Source organism: Callorhinus ursinus, unplaced genomic scaffold (genome assembly GCF_003265705.2).
Source record: "Callorhinus ursinus isolate GAN/ISIS: 27379988/994484 unplaced genomic scaffold, GSC_fseal_2.0 scaffold26, whole genome shotgun sequence".
In the NCBI taxonomy this organism is placed as follows: domain Eukaryota; kingdom Metazoa; phylum Chordata; class Mammalia; order Carnivora; family Otariidae; genus Callorhinus; species Callorhinus ursinus.
In genome coordinates, this window is record NW_027397088.1 from 6,785,459 (window position 1) to 6,808,547 (window position 23,089).

The following is a 23,089-nucleotide window of genomic DNA, read 5'->3' on the forward strand; positions in this document are numbered from 1 at the left end:
ATGCCTTCCCTGTGCTTTTTAAGTAAAGACTGAAATCTTTGATGGCCTGCGGAGCATGTAGACTTGGGTTCTGCCCCCTCACCTCTTTGCCTTTCCTCCAGCCACTCCTTCCCTCCCTCCCTGCTAACCAGGATTCTCTTAGTCCTGAGTGCTCTACACTCCCCGCTAACCCCCCTCTGGGACCAGCACAAGCTGTTCTTTCCTAGCTGGCTCCCACCCATTCTTCACAGTGCAGCTTAAGCATTACTTCCTTAGAGTGCTATCTCTGACCCCCAGAGCAGTTTTAGGCTCCCATCTGGGTCAGTGTTTGCTGTAAAAAAGCACCACAGACTGGGGGGCTTAAGTAACAAAATGTTATTTCTCATAGTCTGGAGGCTGGAAGTCCAGGATCAAGGTGTTGACAGATCTGGTGTCTGGTGAGACTCCTCTTCTTGGTTTGCAGATGGCTGTCTTCTCATCATATCCTCACATGGTTGAGAAGAAGAAATCATCTCCCGTGTTTCTTTTTTTTTTTTTAAGATTTTATTTATCCATTTGAGAGAGAGAGCACATGAGAGGGGGGAGGGTCAGAGGGAGAAGCAGACTCCCTGCTGAGCAGGGACCCCGATGTGGGACTCGATCCCAGGACTCCAGGATGATGACCTGAGCCAAAGGCAGTCGCTTAACCAACTGAGCCACCCAGGTGCCCTTCCGTGTTTCTTTTTAAAAGGGCACTAGTCTCATTCATCAGGGTTCTACTCTCATGACCTAATTCCCTCCCAAAGGCCCTGCCTCCCAATACCATCCCCAGTGGGGATTTTAACATATGAACTTTGAGGGGACACGTTTATGTATCCATAATAGCTTCCTACTATACACTCTACTTAAACACTTTTATATCAGTGCCTTTCTGTATATTGACACAGTTATTTTATGCATGGAGGACCTCTTAATTTTAAGTCCCATTAGGACAACAACATACATGTTTTGCTAGTCATTTAATTTCTAGCACTAACATACTATATAACATAGTGGGGACTCAATAAATTTTTTATGAATAAAGGAAAGAAAAAAGGAATAGGGAAGAAGTAACTCTCTCAACCAAGTCCACCTACTCCACTAAGCTTTGTGGGACATGGAAATGTTTTGTTATACCAAACTTTTCTTTGTGTCCTTAACTATGGTCTAAGTTGGAGTTGCCACAATGCACAATTCACCAATGTCTACAGAATGTAATTTTAACAAAGAGCATGGGTATAATTTAGGCATAGATTTGTTTTTTGTTTTTTAAATTGAAACATATAATCTAGAGATTGAGTTTATCCAGACAATGTCTAACAGATTTGCTAATAAAAATATTTACAAATACAGCTACCAACCAGTAAACTTAAATAACTTAATATCTCCCAGTTTGGGCCAGGCTAAACACTCAAGGGCAAAAGAAAAACATCAAAAGTTGAGAAAAACAAATAAAATCATGTTTTCTAGGGGCGCCTGGGTGGCTCAGTCGTTAAGTGTCTGCTTTCAGCTCAGGTCATGATCCCGGAGTTCTGGGATCGAGCCCCACATCGGGCTTCCTGCTCAGAGGGAAGCTTGCTTCTCCCTTTTCTACTCCCCCTGCTTGTGTTCCCTCTCTTGCTGTGTATCTCTCTGTCAAATAAATAAATAAAATCTAAAAAAAAACATGTTTTCTAGACTCTGTGTTCTTCCTTTCATCCAACCAAGGCATGAAGTGGTTACACATTTTAGCCCAGGAGAATGTTGAGTAGCACTCAGGCAGTGCCATGGATCCAAGCTTCTGAGCAAATGGATTCTATTTTCAGCAGAGCTTCCATTTAAAAATTTAGTCTTCCCACAAAAAAAAGAAGTGGAATATAACCTCTGTGTGGGCAGATGATGTGGAGATGTCTGAAGCAGGAACATTCAGACACAAGATTGTTCAGGGCCCCACAGAGAAGTCCTTGCTCATGGCCCCATCAGAGGCAAACATGGGGTCACCATCACCCTCAAATTCTGCCTTTGAGTCTTGACTCTTAGAAAGGTGCATAGAGTTTGTTGACCCACAATTAAATTTCTCCAGTTTTAAATGAGCCTTTTCTTTTAAGACATCCATATGTGTATGTGGAAACTTCAAGTTTGGATGATTTTATCTGGACCTACTTGGTAGAGATAAAAGTTTTATTCATTTTCTATTGCTCCCACAACAAATTACCACAAACGTAGTGACATCAGCAAATTTAGTATCTCACAGATTGCAAATGTATTATCTCACAGCTCTGTGGAGGTCAGAAGAATAGCGCAGAATTTACTGGGCTCAAACCAAGGTGTTGGCAGACTGCATTCCTTTCTGAAGGCTCCAAGGGAAATCCACTTCCTGCTCATTCAGGTTGTTAGCAGAATTCTGTTCCTTATGGTTTTAAAAAAAGGTCCCCATTTCCTTGCTGTCAGCTGAGGGTTGTTCCCAGCTTTTAGAAGCTACAGTAGTCCTTGGCTTGTGGCACCCTTCTTTCATCTTCAAAATCTGCAATGATATCGAGTCCCTCTTATGCTCTGAATCTCTTTTCCTTCCCTCTTGTGTCCTTGACAGCTGCTGAGAAATAGGTATCATGTACTGGTATAGGAGGTAGACATCTTTGGGTGTGGGAGGGCCATTATTTTGCCTACTTCAAAAATATTCACTTGATGCAGGTGTGATGGGTGCCTAAAAGATTTTCTTTGGAACTTTGAGTGAGATCCTCTGTGAAATAAAAAGATACATTGTAAAGCCTCTAATCTCATACTTCTGATATTTAAGAGCTTCCCCTATTGCTGTTTTTTGGCAAACTCCTTTATATTTTAGTAAATTCTTACAGAATATTATTACCCTCCCCACTGAGCTTTATGCAGAGGCTCAATATCATGATTTTATTCTCCATATTCTTTTTCTTCTTAGCATCATCAACTATAATGTGACTTGCTTCCTTGTTGTATACGTTTATTTTCTTTCTGTTGGGTCTTTTGAAGAGGGCCCACATCATAAATATTCCCTATGTTTTTCAGAAGAAAAAAGAAGTCTCCAGGAGAGGGGGAAGAGTTTTCTTATTCACCTACTTTCTTTCCCTTGACTTTCAAATATTTATACAGTCCTTGCATCCTTATTTTTCCATAAGGACATTTTTAAAAAAGAACTCTTGTGCAATTTCCTCATATCTTTACTTCAGGTTATGAGTATAACCATAGATTTTTAAAAAATATATCCAACAAGAATACATGTTTCCCATTCCAGTCACTGAATCCTTGCATAGTTGATACAATTTAGCCATTAAGAAACTGAAATAACTGGGCTTCAAAACAGCTAAATTAACAAATACATTGGTAAGTTGACCAATTTTTGGTTGTGTAATATCCAGGTGTTTTAAGATCTGACATTGAGGAAGAAAAATAATATATCTCACAGTTATCAATTTCTTTAATTAATAGACCTTGAATATTAGTTCCTATTTCTGGTGATGTGCTAAATTTACCCATGGAGTTGTCTCTCATTTACATATGAGAAAAAAATGCATTGGAGTTTTTCTGTAGGGAAATGTTTAAAGTATAATGCCAAGTGAAAAAGAGAACACAAAGTTAACTCATATAATGTGATTTTTAGTATATATATATATATTTCATGACACAATTTTTCTATAATCTATAAGAATTAGAATACTCACACAGAAATGATAGTGGAGCAACTGAACACAACTTTTCACTTTCCCTCCAATCCTGCATGTATTAAAATAAAAAATCTATATTTTAAAAAGCATAAATTTACAACAACTGGGGAAAACACAAAATGAAGTCATCATCAAAAGGCCAGAAATGCAGGGTGCCTGGGTGGCTCAGTTTTTAAGCATCTGCCTTGGCTCAGGTTGTGATTCCAGGGTCCTGGGATCGAGCCCCACATTGGGCTCCCTGCTCAGCGGGAAACCTGCTTCTCCTTCTCCCACTCCCCCTGCTTGTGTTCCTTCTCTCACTGTCTCTCTCTGCCAAAAAAAAAATAAAATTAAAAAAAAAAAAAAGACCAGAAATGCTGAGACATTTCTGGGAAGAAGATAGAAAATAGATGCAATTGTGTTGCTGACAGGTGTGAACAGAAAACTGCAGTCAGTCCACAGCACCCATAAAGAGAAGAACTAATCCAGAGAAATTCCAAGATTAGAAAGAACAAATGGAAGGAGAAGGAAGGAGCCATGGGGCAGTCTTTATAGCAACTGATAAATCACCACAACAGAAAGGAGAGAACAGTCCAGCAACCAAACCTCCCCTGGGTTATGCAGCCAACATGTGTTTGATTCTAGGTTGAAAACAGAACCACACTCTGAAGAAAGTAAAATGCCTTCAGTGGAGAGTGTCCTGGAGAAGATTCTTTCTGTAGAGGCCTGAGAAGTTAGGAAAGCAGAGCTTTGGCAGAGCTCCAGACCTCCACAACAATCAGGGAGGGAAGTTGGGAAAGACAGCTCTATCCAGGAGGGAGAACTACCAAAGGGTTTCACCTCCAACACAATGAAAATATTGCCACCTTCTCTTGTTGCCTTGGTGTTTCCATTTAAATTGTGGCATGGCCACGTAAAGAGTGGTGCTAATTTGTTTCTCTTTTCATTGTAGGCAAGTTGCTTTCTTCTCTTTGAAGAAGTCCCTGGAAAGACTTGCAATCTTCAACTCATGCTTTTCTTTGGCTTGGGAAATTCTCTTTTATGATTTTTGTTTTCTCTGTTCTTTCTGCAACGCTCATTAGATGAATATGTGAGCTTCTGGGTGAAGACTCCATGTCTTTTAAATTTTCTATCATATTTTTCTTTTGACTGATTTTTTGGTTCTCCCTTCCTGGGTTCTCCCTTCCTGGATCCTTGCAAGGATGTGTTCCTAATTTGGTCACCTTTGGGGTAGATGTATTCAATGCTTTTGGGAGGTTTTGAGAAACTGTGTAGAATGTGTATCAGAATTGTTCAGCCAAGGAAGGAAGAGGGGAATATTTAACTCACCAGCTTTCCATCTTCTAGTGGTCAAGAACTACTCATAGAAAGTTAACGTTCTCACACTTTCTTACTGTATATGTGTGAGTGCTAGGTGGGACCCTCCCAAACATCCCTCACTTTAGAGTTAGAGAAGCCCTGAGGCAGAAAGAGGTGTATGGTGCTACCCAGTTCCACCTTCATGAAGGTTATTGCTACAACATTGCTGGACTAAAATATAGGCTGAGAGAATGTGAGGTAGGGGGACATAAGAACATGTTAGTTACCAGAGGTTCTCCCACGTAGCTCCCAAGCAGCACCCACTAGGGTCCCAGCTTAAACTTTCTTAGCCTCAGAGTAAATCCACCTCTGACAGGCATCTTGTAGATGCACAAAATTGGCTACCACTTCATTCTTTACCAAAATCTGTTCTTTGCCTTTCATGTTGGCCTTTCGAAGGCCAAAGTTGAATGTCATTTCTGGTATCCCTGTCCTTGTGCATCAGCAAGCATGTGAGTGCCTAGGTTATCACATGTCATCAGCATCACAACACAAATAAGATGGATTAAACGCCATTGGGTTATAGTGTTAGTATCTGAATAGTCAAATAGAGGTAAGCATTCTGGATGTAACTTAGGGCGACCAGTCTTCTTATGGTGCTTTGCATGTTGAAATTCCATTGTCACGTGCTGTGTAAATAAGCATTATTTCAAGAGTAAAATACTGGGTTGCTAATGACCACTTTGGAAACTTCATTTTATGTACAAAAATGATTATGAAAAGTTTTCCAATTAACCAAGAGGATGTGCCTTGAGAGTGCACGTGTCTAGAGATTAGAGGAGTGGAAGGAGGCATGATAACTAAATGCAATGCATGGTCCCATATTGGATTTGGCTCTGGGGAAACACTGCTTGGACATTATTGGGGCAATTTGCAAACTGGCTTCTCTCTTGTTTTTACTCTCTTCATCTAAAGTTGTTGCCTTCTTCTTTGCTGGCACCTCCAAGGTGACTATAATCCCCAATGAGAGACTTGCTAATCATGCAAAGATTTATCAGAGGAAAAAAAATGAAGCTAAAGTAGTGCCCATAGGAGAGGAAATTGGGAACCACGGGATGATGACAGTGCTTGACATCATATAGCACCCAGGAAAAGAAGTTTATAAAGTCTTCACAACTCATAACAATCAACATGCTATCCATAGAAAAGAACAGGAAAGAGAAGACGGTCACAAAGCCTTTTTTCACCTTTCTTTCCTTTTTTTCCTACTCTAAGACATTTGAATCATTAGATTCCCTGTATTACTAACTTATAGCACATGAGGCATTCATCCTTTGATGGCAGAATGCCAAAACATTCTTAGAAAGTGGTTCGGAAGGGAGAGGAAGAGTTCTAAGAACTAACGGTCTCTAATGAGAAGTCTACACTTTTCACCTGACTCCCTGAGAGAATGTTCCAATGAGAACCTGGAGCACAGAGCAACAAAGCCCTTACCATCACCATGTATCTAACTATCCTTGAAAGTAGCATACATGCTTATTCACTTTTCACAGCGTGACACAGAGATATTGATACTGTTTGCCCATTCATTTATTCATATTCATTGATTCATGCGTTCAGCAGTCAGGATTGAGTCTCTTCTGTATGCGAAGATCTGAGTCAGGTGCTGTAGGTGTGAAAACATATACACAAGATGGGAGTTTTCAACTGTCTGAATTCATTCTTCACTCATTCATTCAGCAAATACTGATTGAATGTCTACTCTAGACCAGGCAATGTTCTAGAAGCTTATATCCCAGTTGGGATGGATAGTCAGCAATTAAGCAAGTTCAAAATGTTGTTCCACTTCATGAAGGAAATGAACCTACTGTGTGTAAGTCATGTAATCATGTTATTTGACTAGGTAGAGCTTAACATACATTTTCTCGTGGAGACACTTTTAGCAAGATATTCGACAGTGAAGGAAACCTATTTAAGTCACCATGCCTGAGTTATTAAACCAGATTACCAAATACATCATGGATCTATGGCAGTGTCCCAACCTCGTCACTATTTTCTAGGAATTTGAGGCTAGAAAATTCTTTGTTGTGGGGGCTGTTCTGTGCATTGTAGGATGTTTAGCAGCACCCCTGGCCTTTACCCACTAGCTCCCAGGAGCACCCCTTACCCAGATGTGACAATCAGAACTATCTCCAGACATTGCCAAAGGTCATCTGGAAGTTAAATGGTCACTCGTTAAGAACCGCTGATCAATGGGGAAAAGTGTTCCAAATTTCAAGAAGGGACTCTGGACACACCTATCTTCTGTGTGGACACACATATCTCCCCAGTGTCCTCACCCAATAGTCTCAGGGGGCTTCTTTTTCTGTCTGTTCTCACTTTCTCTTTTTTTCTAATCTCTGTCCTGCAACAGGGATTTCATTTTCTTCTTCCCCTCAGCTCCCTGGAGGAGAGAGCAAGAAGAGGACTTAGGAGAACGTGTTTTCCAATGGGGCAGGTCCTGTCTTAGGAGAAGGAGAGATCTGGGAGGTGCTGGCTCAGAGACAAACTTTGCTTCCTGCTCCATTTTGCCACGAATCTGGGTGACCATCAGCCACAGTCCAAACAGAACCCTGAATTTACTCTGCAATCATGGGTTGATGAGCTGACAGCAGACCATGAAGAGGGCTTACTTTCTACACTTCTGGATGGACAATTAGCTGCATTGATCCCATATTTTAAGACAAAGACCTCTTTGGTACTCTACTGTGCATATCTCTTGAAGAGAGGGTTTTATTGTATTGAATTCTGATATGGTGACATATGGAGTGGACCTGGGTTTAGGGGTTGGTTTTTCTCAGAAGAGAATGATCAGCCCAAACAGAAGGAGGCTCCTTAAGCAACAGGAACTCTAGCTGGGCCAAGTGGAGAAGTGGGAGCCATCTGAGATGCTCCTTGATGCTTGTCACGGGCTTTGGAAGAATCTAGAAGTGCTTCACAATGTCTTTGGTTATTGGGTTTCAGCAGTAATATACATTTAGGAAATTATGGGTTGAACGAACCCAATGGGTTTCTTTACTGTAGGACTTTTAGATTTCAAAATGCAGTGTAACATCGTGACTGTCAAGACTAGGAGCAAATAAGCAGCATGTCACAAACTCATTTGACTATGCAAACTTCTCACATGTTTTAGTTTTGACGTAGCTTCTTTCTAGAATACTGTTCCTTTGAAACCGGTGCTCTAGGGAACTCCAGAAAGGAAAACTGTAATCCTGCTTATCTATTTGGATGTTACTCTCTGCTCATTTTTCTCTCCCCAAGTCTTTCCTAACATCTTTTAAAAATGATCTTGTTTTGTCCATGCTGTTTAATGGAAATTAAAGGATGAGTTTAAGGGCTGTACATCCACATTTAGGGCATGTCACCCCTGGCTCTGGCCAGAATCACTTGCTGAGTCTATGACCATCACTGTTTCCCATTTGGCTTTTGTATGCTGTAGGACTGGGATAGGGCCCAGGCCAGGATGATCTGTATTTTGAAAAATCAAACCAAACATTCCCTAGGAGATTGGGAGGTACAAGCCAAGATTGAGACCCCCCCGCCCCCGCCACCCAGGAAGGGAAAGGGTAAATTCTCAAAGGGGAGGTGGTGGCGCCCCCCTGAGGCCAGCCTGGTGGTAGCAGAAGCAGTTTCATAGGGATCCTCAAGGGAGTAGTGAATCTCCTGGAACAGAAGTCAGGTGGATGAGGTCTCCCTCATGTGGAAATTCTCCCTCCATGGCCAACTCTGAAGGGCCAGGGTTTGGTTTTACTTAGGAAAGTGGCAGTTTGTTACATATAATATCTTATACTACAAAGAAAGAGATGTCTCAGAGGAATGACATTTGTTAAAAAATAATCATTTGAGCTATTTTTAAGATAGTATGGTTTCCCACAAAGTGCATATTAATATATAAATACCACCTATCCTCCACACTCTGTGTTCATGCAGATGACAGCTGGACAGGGGCTTTGGGCCATGAACCATCTGGACAATTCTACTATAATCAGACATTGATTTCCAGGGGTGTTGACTGCGGCTGGAGTGTAGTTGGTTGACCCCCACCCACCTTTGCCCCCACCACCAAGCTTACCCAGGAGACACCAGGCCAGCCTGTCATTGCCAATTACTACCTGTGCTGGTCCCAGGGAGGCCACACCTGACTCTCTGGAGAGTGGCTAGCATGTGTTAATCCACGTTATATTGAGACTTGCTTGCAGTTAAAACTAAGACAGCCAAACTGTGAGCTGAGTAGTGGAGATAAAATCTGGATGTTGAACTGTAGAGATGCAAATGCAGGGAAGGGAGCAGAGGGGAGGCCCAGAGGTGAAGCTCAGGATCTATACGAGGGAGAGACCTACACAGAGTATCTATCTGCCTGAGTCTAGGGCACAGCTTTGCCCAGGGCATCAAAACTTAGGAGATGTTACAACGTTAGGCAAGAATTTATTAAATGGTACAAGTGATAGTGGCTATAAGTAAAACAACCAGCCATGTGATCATGCCTGTTTGCTAGAGAAGTTTCAAGGGAGGGTGGTTCTCACTTGCAGTGTAAGGTCAGAGAAGGTATCTCTGAAGAGGTGATACTGAGGTTGAAACTAAATGACAAGAAGGAACTTTCCATGCAAAGATTTTGGGGAGAGGCTGAGGAAATATCAAGTACAAAGGCATTAAGCCTGATAAGTTTGTGGCATCCAGGGCAGAGAAAGAGCTGGGAGGTTGTGAGGTCAGAGAATAAGGCAGGTATAGAGTCAAGTAGGGGCATGCATGCTATAGAAACAAGAAATTAAGATCCAGACCCTGATGGGTCCTCCCATCTCTTTGCTTTCCTTCTCTGTAGCAGACAAACATCTGTGACTTGATATTTTTCACCCCTCTTCATAGTGTTGCGGCACCTGCTCAGAAACCATCATCTGTACCAGTGAGCTCAAAGCGCTACCTGGCTCAGTGCCAACTTTCTTTTTTTCATGTTCACAGCTGTGTTATAAAAAGACCCTAAAGAGAGAAGGACAAAACCAAAAAGGATACTCTGGGGTATGTAAGTGTGAGCTTTGGAGTTACCACCTCCTTGAGTTGGATGCTTGGAGGGAAGAGTTTACATCTTGCATGTACTTTGAGCAAGGGAAGATGGCTCATCCCCACTGGGGTGCAAAGCAGTGGCCGAGATGGTGGTTTTATGGTAGCTCTTTCCTTGAAAAGAAAGAAATGCATATTCTTTTTTTAAAGATTGTATTTATTTATTTGAGAGAGAGCATGAGCAGGGGGAAGGGCAGGGGAGAGGGAGAAGCAGACTCCCCACTGAGCAGGGAGCCTGATGCGGGGCTCAATCCCAGGACTCTGGGATCATGACCTGAGCCAAAGGCAGAAGTTCAACCGACTGAGCCACCCCAGGCACTCCATGGAACACACATTCTTTAAAACAAGCCATTCATCTTGAGAAAAACTTTTGTGTATTAATTCTTTTCTCATGACTCCATTCATAACCACACACAGTCACACGGCCATCAAGATAACAGGTCATTTTTCTTTTTACTTGAGGTACCCAGTTTTTCTCCTCTGGCCAAGAGCAAGGCAAAGGGAAACCTGATTGGTTTATTATGTGAGTCTGTACATGGGATGACTATAAAACAATGAACATTGTTTTCCATAAATTGCACGGAAACCAATCTCTTGCATTATAGTCACAGCTGTGGAATCCTTTTTAAGTTTCCATGTCAATGTTCTCTGTTTTAGAAGCCCCACCTGGAGGTGAGGAATTGGGTTCACATTGGCTAAACTTGTATGATGCAGCCCAACATACAGGGATGCTCTAAAGGGCCTGGAGACACATGGAACCTGCCCTTCTGCCCTCCACAGGTCATTCATATTACTTCAGAAGAAGCATTAATACTTCCGGATTAGACTCACTGGCACTAGGTACTGTGGGTCTGCTATCTAAAATTATTTGGGAATTATTCCAATACTGTGCTTCTGCTCATTTTAAAACCTAACAGGCAGGACCCATCTGTGGTCTCTAAGAAAGAAATGGCATCTTCAGAAAATAAGGGCGGCTGGCAGGGGGGTTGGTGCTATTACATAATGAGTTCCATACCCCTAGCCCCCTTCTCCATCTCCTTTCTCTTTAGCCTAGTCTCTCTCAAGGCATGATGAGGATGTCACTGATTATTTCAAAATGATACAAATTACCAGCTCTTTAAAAACAAGATAAATCATAGATGCTGGGAGAACCAATCTCTTCCTCCTCTCTATCTCTGTCAAAGGAAAGAGTTGAGGCAAGCTTGTTGGCCTGACAATCTTTGGGTTTTTTGCATGGGTACAGGTGGCAGGAAGCAGCAACCCACTTGCAGTGTTCTGCGTGGAGTTTCATTACTGCCCAAGAACACAGCTCTTCCTTTCACAGGCCTTCCCTGGATGCTGGTTATCAATCCTCTTCCATATTTGGGTCTGATATTTCCAGACTAAGAAGTCTCTTTCAGAGAGCCCCAGATAATTCAATAACCACGGCCTTTCTAATTCTAAAAGAATTCATAGGTCACATTCTAATAGAGTCAACATTTGGACAAACTGAGTCAAAAGTTAGCCTCATAGCTCAGGGATTGGGTGTCTTCATGCTTTACCTTTTGTTCCTTTGGATATTATTAATCCTTTGGAATATTTTGGGCAGAGGTGTAACCAGTGATTAGCTCCCCCAGTTCAGGCGAGGTGAGGAAAACACAAGGGGCAGTACAACAGAGTGGTCGAGGCTATGGCCTCTGAAGCCAGGCTGCTACATTGGGCCCCTGACTCTGCTAGTCACCATCTATATGACTTAATTACTCTGGGATTGAGTTTGCTGCCCTGTAAAATGGATCCCAGTAGGATTGACTTCATGGAGATGTGTGAGAGATAAATGAGTTAATAATTGAAAAGCAGTTACGGTAGTGCTTGGTCCATATTGCATGCTCAGTGTGTTAGCTCTTCTTATTTGCTATGCTTTTCTGCAATTAATAAAAGGGCTTTGGTGTGGCAGCTCTTTTGAAGAATTTAGTTTTGAACCTATTGCTACTGAAATGTGTCTTAAAAGATGAATGTGGGAACATTTGAATTCCTCTGACTTTCTCTAATCACAAATGACTACCATATGTTGGATATTCTATTTTTGAGTAGAACCTCATCAACTATGCACACCTTTATTTCCATTAACTCTGTTATTGTTCCCAGTGACAAGTAATGTCTATTGATTCCCTGCTCTTCAGTTGCCCTATCTGTATCTTTTCTCTAGTGCCCGTGCAGGAAGCTTGCAAACTACATTTCCCAGACTCCTTTGCCTACTGCTTCCTCTTTGTTTCGCCAATGGGAGGTTTTGGTAGGAGATTGGGGGGTGGTAAGGAAAATTGAAACAAGCTTTTCCCTTCCAACTTCTGGGGCAGTGTTTCCAGCTATGCAACAGCAGCCTCAGTGATGAAGTGGCCATGGGCTCTGGGTAATGCCATCTTCCCTTCTGTTCCTTCAGACCTAAGTATTGTGGTAGTTTCCTACTACTAAATCTTTGGGTAACATTACTTCTTTTTACTCTTTCAGCCTTTCTAATGCATTTTTAAGCAATCTCTTTTATTAAGTTACCTCTGAGATACCTAGATTGTTTTCTGTTTTCCTGTTTGGACACTTACGATACATTTCCAAACCACTTTATGGTACCAGATTCACTGTGACAAGAATCACTGTTTTAAGTATTTAGATACTCAAAACCTCCCTCAATCTATATTGCTATTCACTATACAACAGTTCAATAGATAAAGTCCTTTCTTTTTTGGGTCCCACCAAAAAAAAATCTTTCAAAATTCATTTGGACATATGGACAAATGAGCAAACAGTGAGGAATAAAATAAAAGGAAGTACCAGATACATTTTATTGGCCATCTCGTACATCCTCAAACAGTGGCTTGACAACAATACTCATCTGTTATCTCTCCTGCTTTCTGTGTGCAAGGAATTTAGAGCAGCTTGACTGCATGGTCCTGGCATGGGGTCTCCATGTGGTTACAGTCAGATACTGGGGCTGCCGTCAACCGAAGTTTCAGCTATAGCTAGAGGATCTACTTTTCAAGGTGGCTCGCTCATGTGGCTGGCAAGTCAGTGCAAGCTACTGGCATGTGGATGCAGACCCTTTCTATGTGGTCTTCTCCACAGGGCTGCTAAGGCATCCTCATGGCTGGGAAACTGGCTTCCCCCCAAAAAAAGTATTCTAAGAGATTAAAGGGGAAGCTGCAATACCTTTTATAACCTAGCTTTGAAAATCACATATCCTTACTTCATTTGTATTCTGTTGGTCACACAGGGCCAATCCTGGTTTTTTGTGTAAAGCAACTACACACAGGCACATAGACAGGAGGCCACCTTGGAGGCTGACTACTGCATGCATAATCATTGGGTACATGTGAGGGGCTGAGTGTATAATTCAAGTGAAGATGAATCATGGAAAGTTCTCATCTTCAAACAAGAGAGCAGGAAAGTTATCAATTTCAAGAGTTCTTTAGATAAGAGGAGGGGATGAAGGGTCTTCTATGTTTCCCTGTAGTCTATGAAAAATGTAACAAGCTATCAAATGTTGAGTATCTTGTTCTGAGAGGCATGGAAAGGGTGTACCAAGGAGGAGTTGCTTCTTTTCTCTTTCCACCCTCTTGTTGTGGTCGTTATTCATTAATTCCCTTTATCCACAGTGCTATGGGCACATCTCTTTTTTGCTTCTAACCACTGGAAGGTACAGTACTCCATGGCATGCATCCAACAATTTTATGCCACCCGTCTCCCAGGGATAAACATGCAGGTTGCCAGGGAGAAATTTCTGAGGGAGAAAAGGGATTAACAAGAAGCAGCCCAGAGAAGGGTTAAAATCAGCAATATTTCTCTCTTTCCTTTCAAAATTAGAATGAACAATGACACATGTGTGAAGGAAGAGGGGCTGGAAACATTCTCTATTCCATAAACATCTGTGCCAGGCACGGTGCTAAGCATTGTGGGAGATTCAGAGATTAATGAGATGTATTCCCTGACCTCAAGGAACTTATGGTTTTAAGACAAAACAGACCAGTAAACAACTAATTATAATACAAAATTAACAACAACAAGGGGCAACCCAATAATTCTGACTTGGGGTTCAGAGAAGGATTCATGAAAGGTTGAACCTGAGCAGAGTCTTGAAGAGGGAGTAGGGTATCCCCAGGTGGACAGAAGTAAATAGAAAGAAGTAGAGTATATTTTAGACCAGAAGAGCTAAGTGAGCAAAGATATAAAATAGGGGAGAGAATGTGACCGTGCAAGGAGGGGCACAGAATTACGTGTGACTGCAGTGTATGTGGGGCCTGGAGGGCTGGGGACCCGGGGATGGGGGAATCTGGTAAGATGAGAGGGCCCGGATCCTGGTGAGACTTCAGTGTCATTCAGGGATCCTGAATCACTCAGCTGTGATTCAGCCATGGGAAGGAAGGGAAGCTTCTTGAAGAGGGAAATGATATTATCACACACCCATGAAGAAAGGAGAGGATTAATACAAGAGACACAAGACCAAAATGTGTACTGCTGGCTGAAGAAATTACGGCTATTCAAATTTTTCTCTTTTGAGGTCACTTGCAGTTGCTAATTTTCCTACAGAGAGTGTGGATTATTGGTGAATTTTAAAATAAAATACATAAAATAATTTTTGTATGGTAATATAGAAATTATAAGTGGAGAGAATGGAGGAAGCCAATGAGAGGGAGTGTCTGCAGTGGATAGGAAAGAGCCTGGGTCTCCAGGGGCTCTGGAGGCCAGGGCTGGGGCAGTGTGGGCAAAGCTGGCAGAGAAGTGAAGGAGAAAACTTCATTCACATGTTCTTCCAAATTTGCTGAGTTTCTGCCTTGGTCTGGGCACTACCGCAAGAGCTTGATGGAGAAATGGGTCAGGGACAAATAGAATGGAGTAGGGAAGGGGTTATCTTTCAGGCTACAAGAGCTCTGAGTGTATTTGTGAGCTGAGGGGATGGAACACTTGGATGATGAAACACAAGATAGCAAAGACAATTTAGTAGGTAAGAGGAAAGATCTAAGAGTAAATCAGAGGGAATAAGGTCAAGGTCCCAAGTGCTGTGCTCACATGTGCGCGCGCGTGCATGTGTGTGTGTGTGTGTGTGTGTGTGTGTGTATCTAAGGGAGAATATCTATGAGATAGAAAATATATGAAATAGAGAGTATGTAATGATGAGTATCTATGTAAGTGGGTATGCATGAATACATTTTGCATTTGAATATATAGCAACTCCTGAAAATAAAGATTTGGGCAAAGCCATTTTCCCCTGCTAACTATAAAAGTATCAAGGGCTATTCAGAAAGAGGAAAAAATATACAACACATCCTATAAACAAAGCAATTGAGGAAATGCTGTTTGCCTTCCCATCCCCCGACCTTCCCAATCCTTTCAGAAGAGGAGAAAACAGTGCCAGACAAAAGTTTTTGGTTTTGGTTTTGATGGATGTGCCTCCCACACGCCCTGATGTTCTTTATCCCCTTCAAAGTTGCCTCTTTTGAAGAATTTGTGTTTGGCCAGAGTTAAATGAACCACTTTGCTTGGGAGTTTTCTCCCTAAGGGATAGCACCACTCCATATGTTTCAGGCAAAAGCCTGAGGAGGTGACCAGAGAACTTTGAGTGTCCCAGAGCCATTTTTCACAGCGACTCGCCAATGATCAGCAGACCCCTCTGAGCCGATGAAAAGATGGGCTCTGGACCAGGCTCAGGAATCAGCGCAGCTCAGTCCCTGAGTCAGGCTGAAGCTAATTATCCCTGCCTGCCCCCACCTGCTAGCTTGCTTGCTTGGTCTTGCTTCTGTCTTAATCAGGAAGAGACTCCTACCGTGGTGTCTTAATGTAAACAAAGCAATTTGTGACTTGATTAATCCAGATGGATAAGTGTGTCCTTTCTCCCATCTCCTCTTTACTGAGTTTGGATGATGAAAGGAGTTTCTCTCCTTGTGGAAAGCAGTGCCCACCTGCAGTAGATCTGGCTTTGCTTTTTCTCTTACCACCTCCCTTCCTCTAACACCTATAGCAAGGGATTCGTTTCAGGCATTCCATGGATACTGGACCCACTTCCTTCTGGGCTCTCTGTTTGCGTAATGAACAAAATCAGAAATGCCACCACCATTAAAAATCAATCTAACACACAATTTGTCCAGGTGATAAGGTTTGCAGTTAATATTAGCTGCTGTGATTTATCAGGAGAATAACTACCTGGTGATACATTTCATGAATGTACCACCAGACCATCTATCAATGTGACGATGAACTTTCCATAGCTGAGCAGGCCTGTGACTGGTACAGAATCAAGAAACTCACCTGCACATCTATTAAATTACTGGAAGACAAGGAAGCAAATAGGGGGCTCTGGCAGCTAAAAGGGGGCACAAAAAGGGGGAGAAAATAATGAAAAATATTTTATGCCAACGCATTAGAAAACATCAATATCATTTTTTGTTTGTCCTTTGAAGTTTATTTCCTAACATCTTCTTTCTCTCACATATTGTTGCCTTAGGCTGAATTGAAGCTGCCATTCCCCCTCCCCCACCCCCACACTGAAAAACTCCACCCAGACAAAGAAGGGCCCTGAGCAGACCCCAACAGACATACATCCTGAACACCCAGGGTCTCTGGATATGTGTAAATGTATCAGCTAAATCAGCACAATGCAAATTAGGACTTGTATTATTTCTCTATTTGCAACTGTAACAATTTACCACAAACTTGGTGGCTTCAACAATGCAAATTTATTTTCTCACAGTTAGTTCTTTAGGTCAGAAGTCTGACACGGTTTCACTGGGCTAAAATCACTGGGCTGCATTCCTTTCTGGAGACCGTAGGCAAGAATCCTTTCCCTGCCTCTTCCAACTTCCAGAGACTGCCCAAATTCCTCAGCTTTTGGGCCCCTTCTTCCATCAACGCCAACAATGGTGAGTCCAGTCCTCCTCACATCCCCTTACTCTGACCTCTTCTGCTTTTCTCTTCCACTTTTAAGGACCCCTGTGATTACATTGGGCCCCCAGACGGATCCGGGATAATCTCCCTAAGTTATTAAAGTTAGCCCATTAGCCACCTACTTACACCTACAGCCTTACTTCCCCTTTGCCATTAAGTAACATATGCATAGGTTCTAGGGATTAGGGCACAGCATCTTCAGGAGATTATTCTATCACAGGACTTGAGTTTTGTGGTGGTTGTTTTTTTAACTGGTGATATTTCTCTTTTGGCTCAAAATAGTAACAGATAAGAAAAGTGAAGTCTTGGGGCGCCTGGGTGGCTCAGTTGGTTAAGCGACTGCCTTTGGCTCAGGTCATGATCCTGGAGTCCCGGGATCAAGTCCCACATCAGGCTCCCTGCTCAGCAGGGAGTCTGCTTCTCCCTCTGACCCTCTCCCCTCTCATGCTCTCTCTCTGTCTTATTCTCTCTCTCAAAGAAAGAAAGAAAGAAAGAAAGAAAGAAAGAAAGAAAGAAAAGTGAAATCTTAAAATAGGTTTCTGAAACAGATTACTACTCAAATTTTCAGGCGGCCTCTTATTACCTGCTGATTTGGGCAAGTTTCTAACCTCTTTTCTAAGCCTCTGTTTCTCCTCTGTAAAATGGGCATAACATGATCTCCTATAGAAATGAATGCAGGAAATGGGATACTGTTTGCAAAACTTTAGCATAATGCCTAGCATGTGCTAAGTGCTCCATAAAAGTAAATTAATTTTTTTTTAATTTAGGCCAGGATGCAGGCAGAGAAGTGACAGCATATAAGTAGGTGTCTGTACGCCGAATCCCTACTGATGGTTCAGTCCTCCTCCCCGCTTGCTCTGAGTTGGTCCCATCTGTAGAACCCTCACCATCTCGCTGGGCAAGGAAAAGTTCAGCTGTCATCTTTGCTGCCCCGCCTGGGGGCTACAATTTTCTTTTCCTTTGCTACTTTTTTCCTTCTCTCACCTTCCACTGCCGACAGCCCAGGGGGTCAAAGACTTGATACTGACCCACAGAGCTGGTTTGGCTGTGAGAATAGCTCCTAATGGAAATAGCAGGAGCAGGGTGGGAGGTGTGTGTGTGGGGGAGATGGGACCAACAGATGAGCCCCACCTCTACCTGCCCACAATCACTCACTGAACCTGCCCCTGTAGTACCTATGTCCTTAGCTCCCAAGGCTTGTGGATTAGATTAGCCTGAGAGAATCAAAATTTTTCAGGACTAATTACACCTGACTTTGCATGAAAGTCCCTACTTCCAGAGTTATGTGGCTGCCTAGGGGAGGAGGACTCAAAGTCTAGCTATCTTCCTGGACAGAGCTCTGGTGGCTATCAGGGCCCTAAAGGGGGCCAGACAACCCAACGTGAATGCTCAGAAAGGCTGGCCTTCCAGAAAGCTACCAGGTTACCTACTGGGCTGACAAAACCGAAAGTCTTAACATACAGTGTTAATGATGATGCGGGGAAACGGGCACTCTATACACTTTGGGAAAATAATCCAACAGCATTTTTTTCCAATTAAAAGCATATATACATTTTAAAAATAAAAAATAAACACACATACATATATTTCTGGCTAGCAATCCAACTTTGGCAGAATCTATTCTATTGAAGAAATAAAAATACTGATACATATGGTTGTTTGAACAAGAATAATTATTATAACAATATTTGTAGGGCAACAAAAAACTGGGAAACCTAAATGTCCATCAATGGGTAGAGAATTAAATAAATTGTAGTATGGCCATTTGAGAAATATTGTGTAACTATTTAAAAGGAGTTATTTGTTTAGTTATTGATCTGAAAGGATTTGGTACAAAAGAAACATATATCATAATTTTGTTAAGATAAAAAAAACTTGGGGCACCTGGGTGGTTCAGTTGATTAAGCGTCTGACTCTTGATTTTGGCTCAGGTCATGATCTCAGGGTCCTGAGATTGAGCCCCACATCAGGCTCTGTGCTGAGCATGGAGCCTGCTGAAGATTCTCTCTCCCTGGGGCACCTGGGTGGCTCAGTCAGTTAAGCATCTGCTGTCTGCCTATGACTGGGGTCATGATACCCGTCCAGGATCATGCCCCGCATCAGGCTCCCTGCTCAGTGGGGTGTCTGCTTCTCCCTCTGCCCCTAACCCCACTCTCATGCTCTCTCTCTCAAATAAATAAAATCTTTAAAAAAAAAGATTATCTGCTCCTCCTCACTGGCACTTGTGCATGCTCGCTCTCTTTCAAAGGAAGGAAGGAAGGAAGGAAGGAAGAAAGAAAAAAAGAAAGAAAGAAAGAAAGAAAGAAAGAAAGAGAGAAAAAGAAGGAAAAGAAAGGAAAAGAAAGAAACCTCTCCACCCTGTGAATGGGTTCATGTCAATGTTTTCAGAGCATGGGGAAAAGTATCGAAGGATACATATCTGTCTATTAACAGGGCAGGATGGGTTACTTTGTTTTCATTCTATGTAACAATGTATTGCTTTGATGGTGACATAAATACTTTATGTTTTCATTTGGGAAGAGTAATTTAATATAAATACTAATTTATAATAAGTGATTATAATATAAATAGCAGAGAGAAGAGGAAGAAGGGAAACTGTCGAGGAAGCTCCATGGTAAATTTGGTCAGTTCTCAGAGAACGTACGGATTCCATGGTGGGGGTTGGCAGGCAGTGAGAGCCAGTGCTGGAGGGCTGTGGCTGGAGGGTCTGAGGGCATAGTGGGTGTGGAGCAGCTGACTTAATTCAAGGAGCTTAACTAGAGCATCCTCTGAGAAGGCCAGAGTGGGGTGGAGCGCTAAGTAGCCTGCAGCAAGAGGAACTTAAGCTGCTAGAACTATGAAGAAAAACTTCCCCAAAGTATTACGGATCATAATGAGGCTTTCTACTAGGGGTTATTTTGAAGAATTCAGCAAGACTTATCGGATTAAGCTGGTATAGAGGCAGGAGAAAGCAAAAATAATACCTAACATTAGGTAAGAGGCATGTAGTGGGAAAACACTTTACCTATGTTATCTCATCGGAAACAAAATGCAAGCCAACGAGGTAGGTATGATTATCCCCATTTTAGAGAGGAGGAAATGGGAGTTGAGTAACCCACCCAAGATTATGCAGCTGGAAACAGGTCTTTTGGCTCTGAAGTCCTCACTCTAAAGGTCATGTCCTTCCAGGGTGAGAATCTGGATGGGAATGTTACCCTTCCTCTTCACTCCATGGGGCTCAAGTGGGCAGGGCTGGGCAGGGTTTCTTTATTCCCGCTTTGGGGTTTGTGGCTGAGGTTCGGGGCCCCAACATCAAGGAAAGGTCACTGGGAGACACTGTTCTTCTCCCTGGGGGAGGAGGGAATAAACTATAGCCTTACAAAGTTCCCCGATGCCCCACCAGTAGTGACTTGAGGGGGCAGGGCATGCCAGGCGGAGAACCATGGTTCTTGCTCCAGCCATACAACCGGCATCCTCAGGACCCCGTCCCCAGTTTATTTTCCCAGTAGGGGCAAGGGAGGAGGGAAGCAATGCTTTGGAGCAGTGAGACAAGTGGACCTTTTCTCTGGTCCCACGGACCCGGCAGTAGACTGTTCCAGAGAGTGGATGCTTCCAGGACTGCTGGCGCCCAGCCTGGAGCTGCCGTGCACAGAGCCTTGTGTGTGCAGGGGAGTGGGAGAGGGAGAGAACATTTGGAGACCTTCCCAGAAGCAGCTCTGCCTGGATCTGAAGGAATTTCAGGAAGGGGGGAAGGGAGAGAAGGGGAAAGGAGGAAAGGAGGAAAGGCTTCGTCTCCTCTCAGCCATCTGATTTCTCCAGGGACACGCTCTGGTGTGTGGAGGGGGCTGGTGCTCTCGCCTGCCACGCATCTCACTCAGGCCTGCCTAGCCCAGAGGCTCGAGACTCTGTGATGACTGTGGCACTACCCTTGAAGCTCTAGCTGGAGTGAAGCCATCTCTGGATCCACATAAAGAGAATCTGCATGGTGGTCCTTGTGTGCATTTGCTTCTCTGAGAGTCCTGAACGAAAATCAGTCCCAATTTCTATTCTATCCTTCATGCCTCCGCAACTCTACCATCTCCAGCTCGAAGTTTTTCCATCATCTCTGTGTTTAAGAGGCTTGCCTCACCTCTCTCCCCTCTGCTGACTCTATTTCTGGATGTTTTCCCCATCTTCTTCTGCACCCCCATTTTCCAGGTCCTCCTTCTCTTGCCGCCTCCTTGTTCCCTGTACTTCCCCTTCCCAAGGGCTCTGGAGCTGACCTCTCTGAGATTTTCACGAGGATAACCAAATATTGCACTCAAGTGAACTTCTGTGTCTTGTATCTACTTGGGCAGGGAGTAGAGTGAAGGAGGGCTGCAATCCCAACAAGTTCTCAGAGGCTCAGAGCCAGCGCTGGTGGGCCACGTGGCAATGGGCCGTGCAAGAGCAAGGGATGCTGCTGGGAGAGGTGGTTGTTGGTATGACCATTTCCTTGGCGCCCGAAACCCACTCGGTTCCCCACCCCTATCTGGGTGAGGGGTGTGCGCTCCCTGGTTAATATCTCCCTGAGCTGGGAACAGGGCTTACTGCGTTGCTGCTTAAAAACAACAACATATGGAGATGTCATCATGATTAAACAGCAAATTATAGTCGAAGACGGCGGGATAATAATCTAAACAATCACCACAACAAGAAGAAATGTTCTCTGACGAGCCAGATGCCGCAGCCTGTGTTTCTGAGACTCCCGTTCCCAATCCTGGGGCTCCTCCCGAGCGCACGTGCTGGTGGTGCCGGCTTAGGTCAGGGCAAAGGAGCCCCCAACACGGTGGGTACCAAGCTTTCTCGAGGCACCCCCAGGTCGACCTGGGACGGGGCGGAGTGGGGGCGTGGAAGGACGTGGCGGTGGAGCGCCCTCCCTCTGGGGAGGCAGCTGGAGCCGCAGGAGGACGGGGTTCCTTGAGAAGAACCTTGTTGGGAGAGCAAACGAGCCCGCGTTCCCAATCCTCCCCGCCCCGTCGCCTCGGTCTCCTCCCTGAGCCTCGCCTCCTCCCAGATCTCGAAGGAGACAGATTTCCAGGTGGGAAACCGGCGCTGCTAGGGGAGGGGCATCCTCCGTTGTCGCGGATGTCTCCCTCCCCCAAAGCCTGGGGAGAGCGATGCGTGCGTTTTCCTTTGGCTAGCAAGGGGCCCAGTTGTGTGCACCGGTTCGCCCCCAGGTTTCCTTGGGAAAGATACCAACAGGAGGCGGCGAGCTCTCCAGGCAAAAATGATAGAAGACCCTCCCTCTTTCCCCTGTTCTCCTCCCCCTCATTAAATAGATTTGTATTTAAAATAGGCTCAGACATTTTAATTTGAATTCCAGGGATTGAGCTCGGGTTAGAATCATCCTACTTATACTTGGACCGAAAATAACCACTGAAACGAAATGATCAAAACCAAACGCTATTTTCTAAAACAACCAACGTTCCCTGTGGGTGACCACTCCGCGCAGGCAGGGAGGATCTCCTTTGCTTTTGGCTGAGAATAGGGGATCGACGGAGGAGGGGCGGGGTAGGGGGGTGGCGGGTGAAACTATTCCCAGGAGTGACCAGGCGCGGCGCGTGCGTGAACTGGCCGCAGTAATATATGCTGCCATTAAGAATCCCCGCAGCTTCTAGCGCTCGGGGCGCAGGGACTCATGTGTTGCTAGAATTCAATCCGTGGGGGGAATGCAGATTGGGCTGCGACCTACTGGGTTTGATTTATGAACTGTTACTCTAGCGATTGTTTACACATTGCATTTCAGGGAGCCCCAGCGTACCCTCCGGGCGGCGGCCCACTCGCTCCCCGGCGCGGGAACCCGCCGCAGCCTCCAGGGCCTCCCTCCACCAGTCCTCCACACCGCCCGCCTCCGGCAGCTCCCTCCCACCCTCACCTTCTCCTAGAAATCAGATTTCGATTTCCTTGAACCCAGAGACTGACGCTCGGTTCTCCCTCCCCAAGCCTGCTCCAATTCCTGTGGCCTTGGACCCCGGTCTCCTCTGCTTGTGTTTACTCTCGAATGTTTACTTCTCCGTAAGGCCATGCGGAGCCTATAAATAGGAGAGGTGGAAGCAGCTGACTGCCAGATCAATGGGGCCCCGTCTCCTAGCCATTTCAGCTGAGCTGTCTTATTAATTATGAAAGGATTCACCTGA